Here is a 10000-nt window from a genome sequence, read left to right on the forward strand (position 1 = left end):
GATAAATAAATAAATAAACAGATACGAGAATGAATAAACTAATAAATTCGCACCCAATTCAACCTTGTTCTTCTTCACACTCATGATAAAAAAAGCCTTCTTTTGCTGAGGATAGATTTTCGCTCTTCATTTAGAATTCCGTTTTCGAAAATAAGGATTGTTGTCTGATGAGGTACCCAGTTAGTAAATAATAGTAGACCGAAACATGCTCATGACTGTGTAGCAACAAACTACTGCTTATGTAAAGACAAATGTAACTAGCTCTACTTCTGTATTGAGCACTCTTTTATGAACCTCGTTATATTTCACTGGTTACCCTACCTTTGGAAAATAGCAACCTCAAATTATATATATATATATATATATATATATATATATATATATATATATATATATATATATATATATATATAACTACTTCATTTACTCACATAAAATTAATATACGAAAGTATAGATTTATGCGTAAACTTTAAGTATTTACTTCAAAAGTGCTCAATACGTAGGTAGAGCTAGTTAGTAATTTATAAAATATATATGGCGATTAAGCTACACTGAATATTCGGCGTTTCATGCACTCTAGGATTCCTCAGGCATAAGCTAGTTAGTAATTTATAAAATATATATGGCAATTAAGCTACACTGAATATTCGGCGTTTCATCCACTCTAGGATTCCTCAGGTATAAGCCTAGAGTGGATGAAACGCCGAATATTCAGTGTAGCTTATATATATATATATTTCATTAAATAAAATAGACGTTTTTTGCCTATTAATTCTATTTTCGATTCTTTCCAACTTCCGAATAATAGTATTCACTTCTGGCAGAAATTGCCTGATGTAATAACCATATTTATCATAAGTCCGAGTACTTTCCAATCCTTCAGGATTCATCGTCAGTGATAAATTAATCTAACTGGTTTTGAACAATTTATATGCGATTTTTTTCGTCTTCACTTTTCTTCATTGGTTGATTATTTTATTTTATTTATTTACTAGCGGGGTGTAATGCAAGTGAAATCACAATATCGTTGCGTTGTACTGTTTGTGTAAAAATAAATCCCATAGGATTAGTGAATCTCTTGACAAAGGCTTCCTCTCTAGGGCAATTGCTCTTGACATATCAAAGGCCTTCGACAAGGTATGGCATAAAGGCCTACTTCACAAGATTTCCAGCTACGGTATAACTGGAAATGTTCTCTCTATCATTAAATAATTTCTCTCTGATAGGCTCATAATAGTAGTGGTTGATGGGCAAAAATCAGAGGCCCAGAGTATTAATGCTGGAGTCCATCAAGGGTCGATCCTCGGCCCAACTCTCTTCCTGATCTACATCAATGATCTCCCTAAACACATACTTAAATCATTCGTTGACATCTATGCTGATGACACGATCATCTACGGCAACACATCAAAGGATGTAAATGACAACGCTCTCTCTGATTCTCTCTCCTCTGATCTCTAGCGCGTGGTTCAGTGGGGGAAGACGTGGCTGGTTACCTTTAATGCATCCAAAACCAAACTCCTATCTTTACATCATCAACGCTCTGATCTCCATCTGACATCAATTGAAATGGATGGCTCTCGTCTAGGAGAAGCCCCATGTTTTGACAAGCTTCTGGGCTTGACCTTCACTCCTGATCTGAAATGGAACACGTACATTAAGTCTGTTGCCAAGGTTGCTGGAAAGATGGTGGGATCCTTCTACCACTCCAGAAGATATCTCACTACTGATGCAATTATATATCTATATAAAAGCCAAGTACGTCCAAGGGTGGAATACTGCTGCGATATCTGGGCAGGAGCTACTAAAAACAGCCTATCCTGCCTTGACAGAGTATAAAATAGACTTCGTGGCTTAGTAGGGGATGCCCTTTTCTCTTCCCTATAATATCTCTCCACAGAAGAGACGTTGCTAGCATATCTTTGTTTTATCGTTATTTCCATGGCAGGTGCTCGTCTGAACTCCAATCTGTAGTACTCCCTCGCCAATCTTTTACGAAAAACACATGTCTAGCTAAATCAACTGTCAAAAACTTTCCCCACCCTTTATTTATGTCTAAATCAAAGCGTAGATTCCATGAACAAAGCTTCTTTCTTAGAAGTGCATGCCTGTGGAACTCTATTCCGTTTGCCTGCTTCCCATCTGACTACAACCTGGATGTCTTCAAGTTCAACGTAAACAAATTCCTGATGAACCGCCCCCTTAATTAGACACTTTATTAAATTTCTACACTAACGTACTGTACTTACTTATCCCTGAGTGGCTTCCGGGCCTTGATAAGTGGTGACCATCTTGTAAAAAAAAATGTTCAGTTGAAAGTACTAATGAAGAAGGGTCATAGTTAGATTTCACGGTTAGAGTCGTTAAAACCAGAAGTAAAATCCGGTTAGTCTCGCAGATTGCGTCTTACACTAACAGAAAAAAGCAAAAAGAAAACAATAATAGTAATCGCGTTTTCGCGCTTTTTTTTAATTTTTTTTTATTTCTATTTTATTATGGAAAACAACAGAAAGCATAAATCAGGGAAAAAAGATAATATAAAAAAAAAAACGCCATAAGTAACCTTGTACGATACCAAATCGGCGTGTTTCCTCGCAGTTCCTTGTGAACGCATCCGCTGCGGTGTAAATGGGGAGAGGGGTAAGGAGGAATATAATAGAGAGAAAAGATGTTGCAACGTCCTTTGAATCTAAGCGATTTTGGCAGTGGACTCTCACCGGAAAAAATATAAGAATGTACCATTGTCGATGAACTGTAGAGGTAATAGGTCTAGAGCAAACCTCAGATAATGTGCTACAGTCTGTACGCATTATATTTGCATGTAATGTCATGATTTTGAATCCTATTAAGTCAAAGTTGGAAGGAAAAAATGAGTTCATTTTATTTATATAGATAGATAGAAAGAAGATAGAAAAGAAGATAGAAGAAGAAGAAGAAGATAGATAGATAGATAGATAGATAGATAGATAGAAGATAGAAGATAGATAGATAGATAGATAGAAGATAGAAGAAGATAGATAGATAGAATAGATAGAAGAAGATAGATAGATAGAATAGATAGAAGAAGATAGATAGATAGAATAGATAAAAGAAGATAGATAGATAGAAGAAAATAGAGGAAGATAGATAGATAGAAGAAGATAGATAGATAGATAGATAGATAGATAGATAGATAGATAGAAAGAAGACAGATAGAGAAGAGATAGAGATAGAGAAGAAGATAGATAGAAGATAGAAGAGAAGATAGAGAAGAAGAAGAAGATAGAATAGATAGAATAGAATAGAAGAGAAGAGATTATTTTATCTTTTTTGTCATTGGTTAAAATTAATAGCACTTTGAAATGCTTAAAATAAAATAATTACCCAATGAAGACAAGAGAAAAAGAGAAAAAGAAACGTATATAAATTGTTCAAAACCAGTCTGATTAATTTGTCACTGAAGATTATTCCTGAAGGATTGGAAAGTACTAGGACTTATAATAAGTATGGTGATTACATCAGCAAAGTGTAGTATCTGTTCTTCAGATGCTGCACTTCCATTTCTTGTTCTCTTTTGGTGGAGGAGAAATCCTTCACGACTAAGACAATTTTTATTTTTGTACCTTTTCTCCACGTTAAAAAACGACCCTGGTGTCTAACTCTGTCCCGTGGGTAGGCATAGTAAATAGGTACATCAGCCAGTACCTGCCAGAAGTGATATATATATATATATATATGTGTGTGTGTGTGTGTGTGTGTGTGTGTGTGTGTGTATGTATGTATATATATATATATATATAAATAATATATATATATATATGCGTGTGTGTGCGTATGAGTGTGTGTGTGTTTGTGCTATAACTTTTTCATCTTAAATGCTACGCAATTATGTACAAAGTAGAAATTCTGCAAAAATACAACTGTGCGTGATCGTTAAATGTAACTAATAATCTAACAAAATATCGTAAAAATGAATAGTTAATTAAACAAAGTTCGTTTTCTTAAGAATTATGCAAATTAGTTTACCTTTATAAAGTCGTTCGTATATCCATGACTGAGTATATTAAAAATTCGTTTTAATTAGTGTTTTTATGGAAAATGGTCGGGTTTTAAAATTAATGTCAGTTTTTTAAATAACTCAACTTCAACGGCATAACACACACACGCACACACACACACACACGCACACACACACACACACACACGCACACACACACGCACAAACACATACATATATATATATATTCTGAAAAGCAGTTTGCTTGAAGCATTGCAGGTAAAGGAATAAGCAAACAGCCATTCTTACATTTAAGAAGGCTGTAACAATATCGAATACTGAGGATTAAACTGATGAGACGTCTGAACAAAATCAGATAAAAGAACGAAAACCTTGCAGATAGTATAAATCTTTGTGTATCTATTTGTTTCAAAATTGATTGTATATATATGTATATATATATATATTTATATATATATATATATATATATATATATATAATTTAAACACTACTGTGTTTGAATATATTGTTAAGTGGCAGTTTTAGTCATGTAGAACTGCTTTAAAGCGTAACCGGTCACTCATTTTTCGACCAAATTTCTAACAATAATTACAGTTTATAGATTAGCATCTCAACAATTTTGAGAAAAAATTTCAATTTTCGTTCAGTAAAACAAAAGTTATGATGAATTTACTGGTGTTCGAAATCATAAAAACACGTAAGGAGGTGAGCAACTTTTTTATAACTGGTTTCCATTGGAACCACGTCGACTCAGCGACTACTGCTGCTACCAATTCACTGATCTCGCGAAAAGAGAAGCAACAAGTGAAACAAAAAGAATGAAAGAATGAAAGGGAGATAATTGGCGTGATTTTATTGAAAGCAAACCGGTGCCGTACATTGTTATTACATATGTGTATGTTATGTTTATGGGGGTAAAAAGTAAGACTGAAATTAAACAAAGAACAAGTGAATTTACTGGAAGCCTGGAAAAATCATGGATTACAATAGAAAAATACGTACATGAAAAGTAATATGGTTAAGCTTAAACGTGGAAAAGTAAAGGACTAGTTGTTAAAACTAGAAAAAAAATGACAAGATATTCTAGTAACATATATAATAAATTTATAACTTAAAATATTGCAGCATTAGGATTTTTTTAATTCAATTTATAACATAATATAATCAATTCTTAATAAAAGTGAAAGGCAAGATGAAAAATAAACACAAGAACAAAAAACATGCAAGAGATTTACCGGTTTCCTTCTGATTTGATTGAAATGTTTATCCTCTTTATTCTCTTTCTCTTGGGTTTAATGCTTTCCATTTAATCTTTTATTATATTTTTATAGAAAGTTATTGCAGTTTTTTTGAAGCATTGTATATAAATGAAATTTGTAGAAGGCAATATAATGCAGAAATGCAGCAGATAAACACAAACGGAATGAAAGATGGAATAAACTATGCAGATTAACCTTTTATTAATGCAATATATTTTTTAAATGCACTTTAAATGTATTTTAATGCATTAATTATTTGTTTTTAATGTATTAATAATGTATTTTATTTAATAGTATTAATTTTAAAGAATAATAATAGTTTCTAAACAAAATTGAAATTTATTTCAATTCATACCAAATTGATCACGTTTAAAATAGCCCTCGTATGTACGTTTGAACTATCTGAGGAAGGTAATTTTACCCGAAATATTATGCAATACGGAACTTCCATCTGACTATATTGATGCAAGCAAAAACACAATTCGAATAACGAAAAGCCACAAATATTGAGCGCATTTTTAAAACGTCCACGTATGAGATTATATAACGTACTGAATGATTCCTAAACTTTGTTCTAAAAAACACTTTTTCTCTTTTGTGTATTTATTCTTTTTTGCGGACTGTTATCCTCATTTTCATAATTGTTTTTTCATCACGTTTCGACCAACTCATCTTCTGCCCTTCTTCGGGTGATTAACTAGGTGTATTAGAATTTTTGTAGGAATTTTTGACACTCCTAACACGAAACTGCGAATAAAATATAAAAAACTCGTAATTTCCCTTTTAAAAATGGGTTGTTTATTTTCTTTATGGATTATACTTCCAAAATAAACTATTAAAGTTGTATAAAAAGTAATAGAAATATTATTTTTTATTTTTTAAAAAACAGTAATGAAATTAATTGAATTTTACGAGTTCAGTATTTTTCAATTTTTAAACTTTAAAAATCTATCAAAATTTTTCTATTGATTCTATTTTTACGATATTTTCAGGGTCAATATGAAATTTTATGCTCTTTCCAATAAACCGAATATAATATTTTAGACAAACGATTTTTTTATTCACGCTCCCCCCCCCATTTTGAAATGTCTATTAAAAAGTAAATATTTAATTTACTCACCAAAGTTTTATATATCACAAATTGAAGATAAAGATCAATAAATAATATATTCAAATTTAAAACAAAAAAGTAGTATTTTTTTTAGAAATTTACCTGTAAAGTCCGAAGTTTAAAACCTTTTTTTTTTTTTAAAAAACACGTTGTTTTTTGTTTTTTTTTTAAATGAAACCTTGGTCCTTGGTCCTTGGTCCTTGGTCCTTGGTCCTTGGTCCTTGCTTCTTCAATTTAAAAGAAATTCGAGTTTGAATTATATTTTTCGAGTAGTTATAATATAATTAGAAAAACAGGGGGTCGAATTAATTCACGCCCCCCATTTTGAAATGTCTATTAAAAAGTAAATAATTAATTTACTCACCAAAGTTTTATATATCACAAATTGAAGATCAATAAATAATATATTCAAATTTAAAACAAAAAGAGGAGTGTTTTTTAAGAAATTTACCTGTAAAGTCCGAAGTTTAAAACCTTTTTTTTTTTAAATCACGTTTTTTTTTATTTTTTTTTTTTAATGAAACCTTGGTCCTTGCTCCTTTAATTGAAAAAAAATCGGGTTTGAATTACATTTTTCGAGTAGTTATAAGCTTGGAAAAACAGGGGGTCGAATTATTCAATATTTTTCACAAAGTTTCTGACACACCTAGTGATTAACCGTGATGGAATAGGAATACTGAGTCTTGTAACTGTGTCCCAGTAATTACTGCCTGCAAGCAGACCAGAGGATTAGTTGGCCAAAATGTGTTGAAATAATAACAACTATGAAAGGCAGTAATTACTGAGGATACCGTTACAACTCTCTGAAGATGGAGATAACTGTTTGCAAATACAAATAAATAGATGCACAAATTATGAAGCGTTATCTCAAAGGACTCCAGAAAATAACAAGTGAAGCATGCATGGTCCCCCGTGAGGGCACAGTGAACGAGGCATAAAAAATGACTAAGTTCAGCATTTTCCCCTACCCCATTTTGCCCCAAATGTCCCCAGGCGACATCAAATCCTGGTGAAAATGAACAAACGGTGCCGTTTTAGGCCTTAACATATGTAAATTTGAGTCCTGCACCATGCAAAAAAAGAAATGACTAAGTCCACCATTCCCCCCCCCCATTTAACCCCAAAAGTCCTCAAGGCCTTAACATATTTAAATTTGAGTTCAGCACCATGCGAAACTGCTAAATAGACATACACAGAAAATTTTGGACAAATATGGTAAAATAGTCCCAAAAATGGAGTGTTTTTTTTTTAGCCCTAAAAGAGCCCCTGGGGCACATGAAAGAGTTATCATTAAGTATAGACAAACAAAATTATATAGAAATAAGTAAGAGAAAAATCCAGGTTGTCCTCAATGGTCGTACATCTCAACAATATGATATAAATTCGGAAGTACCTCAGAGGTCTATCCTTGGATCTATATTATTCCTGATATTCATAAATGACATCCCTGATAAAATTGTTTCTGAGATGGGTATATTTGCTGATGACACGACTCTCTATAACAAGCACGAGGGGAAAACAAATGAACACATGTCTAAGAAAATAGCAGAATCACTAGAAGATGACCTCCAATCTGTAGTGGAATGGGGATAAAAATGGATGGTCACATTCAATGCTGCCAAGATTAAGCTTGTTTCCTTCAATAATTACAAGAAACCTTCTCTAACACCAATAGCGATGACCAAGAACGCATTACCCGAAAGTACTTCCTTTAAACTCTTCGGCCTAAAGTTTACAGGGAACATGAACTGGAATAGATACATTGAGAGCATTGCCAAGGCTGCTGCGAAGAAGGTGAGCTCTCTCTATCGTGTTAGAAAACTACTTACGCTTGAAAGTATCCTGTACCTCTATAAGACCACCATTCGCCCATGTATGGAGTATTGTTGTCACATTTGGGCTGGTGCATCTGCTGCTTGTCTCTCACTCCTGGACAGGGTTCAAAAGAGAGTCACCAACCTGATAGGTCCTGAACTGTCATCTAAGCTTTAGCCTCAGTCCCATCGACGAAATGTTGCAGCCCTCTGCCTGTTCTACAAATACTTTAATGGTGAATGCTCCGACGAACTACAAGCACTTGTACCTCCTTGACGTGACTACACCCGACAAACCCGACAAGCAGCTAAATCCTACCCCTTCACAGTAGAGATCCCTAGGTGAAAGAAAGCCTTTTACTCCAATAGCTTCTTCCCCAGAACTGCTAGATTGGAACTCCCGTCTGGGATTCTGCTTTCCCAACTGTACTGACATGCAGAAGTTCAAGTGTAATGTGAACAGACATCTTGCTACTCATCTCTCTTCATAATACCCCTGCAACTTATGTCCCCGATAGTAGCCCCCTACTTCAAAGTGTCACTATGCCTTGTTTGGGGTGAAAATTGAATTTAAAAAAATCAGTTAGTTACAACTTTTCAGAAAGTTCTATAAAAATACAAGGCATCAATTTGTTTTTAATAAGCACAAAAGTGTCAATTTTCCCGGAAAATCCGTTCTGTTACTTTTTTATTCATATTATGTTTAATGTTTGTGCAAAATTTCAAAAGATTCCAAGGTGTAGTTATTGAGAAAAGTGCGGACGAACGGACAAGGATGAATTTGCAGGTCCACCCTCCTTTTGTCAGAGGACTGAAAATAAAATATGATGCTAGCCGCTTAATTCAAAATTTACCCGCTATATTACAAATACATCTCCAGATCTAGCAGGAAAACTGTTAAATTGGCAATACTGTTTATTGAGCATGTGTTTTTATGACGTTATGACGTTGGTTAGGTATACCAACATACTATGGTGATAGAAAGAGCCTAACCTGCAAATATGCGGGACCGCGAATAGGTGAGGGTACACTGCATATTGTATTAATCAAAGGTGACTCTGCATTGTATTGCCTTTTACAAATTTCTTTTATATTAGGTTGGTGCAAAAATAATGTCGTTTTTTTTACGTGTGTATATATATATATATATATATATATATATATATATATATATATACGAGCAAACAATTAATAAAACATGTTAAAAAAACTTTTTTGCGTATATATATATATATATATGTATATATATATATGTATATATATATATATATACGAGCAAACAGTTAATAAAACATGTTAAAAAAAACAACTTTGAAATGAGTTAAAAACATATTTAATCTGAAAAGGAAACACTAGATAAGTGAATAGTCCTTAATCCGCGGAGTTCGAAGAAATACTTTCTCATCATCATAATTAGCAAAATGCGGGATCGGATTTTGCATGCAAAAGTATTTGATGAAACAACAAGTAAGTCAAAGACCTTACTTGATAACAAAAAATGTGAAGCAGAGGGAATATGGTTAAGAAAAAGGTGATTACACATGAATGGATAGTCTGGTGGAAGATAAATAATTCAGTGACGGTAAAATCCAAACATATAACTTTTTATTTTATATATATATATATATATATATATATATATATATATATATATATATATATATATGAAATTTATTACGGTGAGTCCAGAATTAGTTTACATATTGTTTCAGCTAGGGGGAAATCCTCATAAAGAAGAGGAAATATCCGACTAGCTTCGTCAGAATTCATAGGAGCACTCTAGTCCGGTTTTTTCACCACTGATAAATATATATAT

At 32.9% G+C, this 10000-nt stretch overlaps 1 protein-coding gene across 4 annotated transcripts in view; it reads left to right on the forward strand.

The window, feature by feature from the left end:
• The window catches only part of LOC145263049 (beta-1 adrenergic receptor-like), a 356896-nt gene that overhangs the window by 345522 nt on the left and 1374 nt on the right, over positions 1–10000 (forward strand). The window lies entirely within an intron of this gene.

This window comes from Euprymna scolopes, chromosome 38 (genome assembly GCF_053919585.1).
Source record: "Euprymna scolopes isolate OS-2025 chromosome 38, ASM5391958v1, whole genome shotgun sequence".
Lineage (NCBI taxonomy): Eukaryota > Metazoa > Mollusca > Cephalopoda > Sepiida > Sepiolidae > Euprymna > Euprymna scolopes.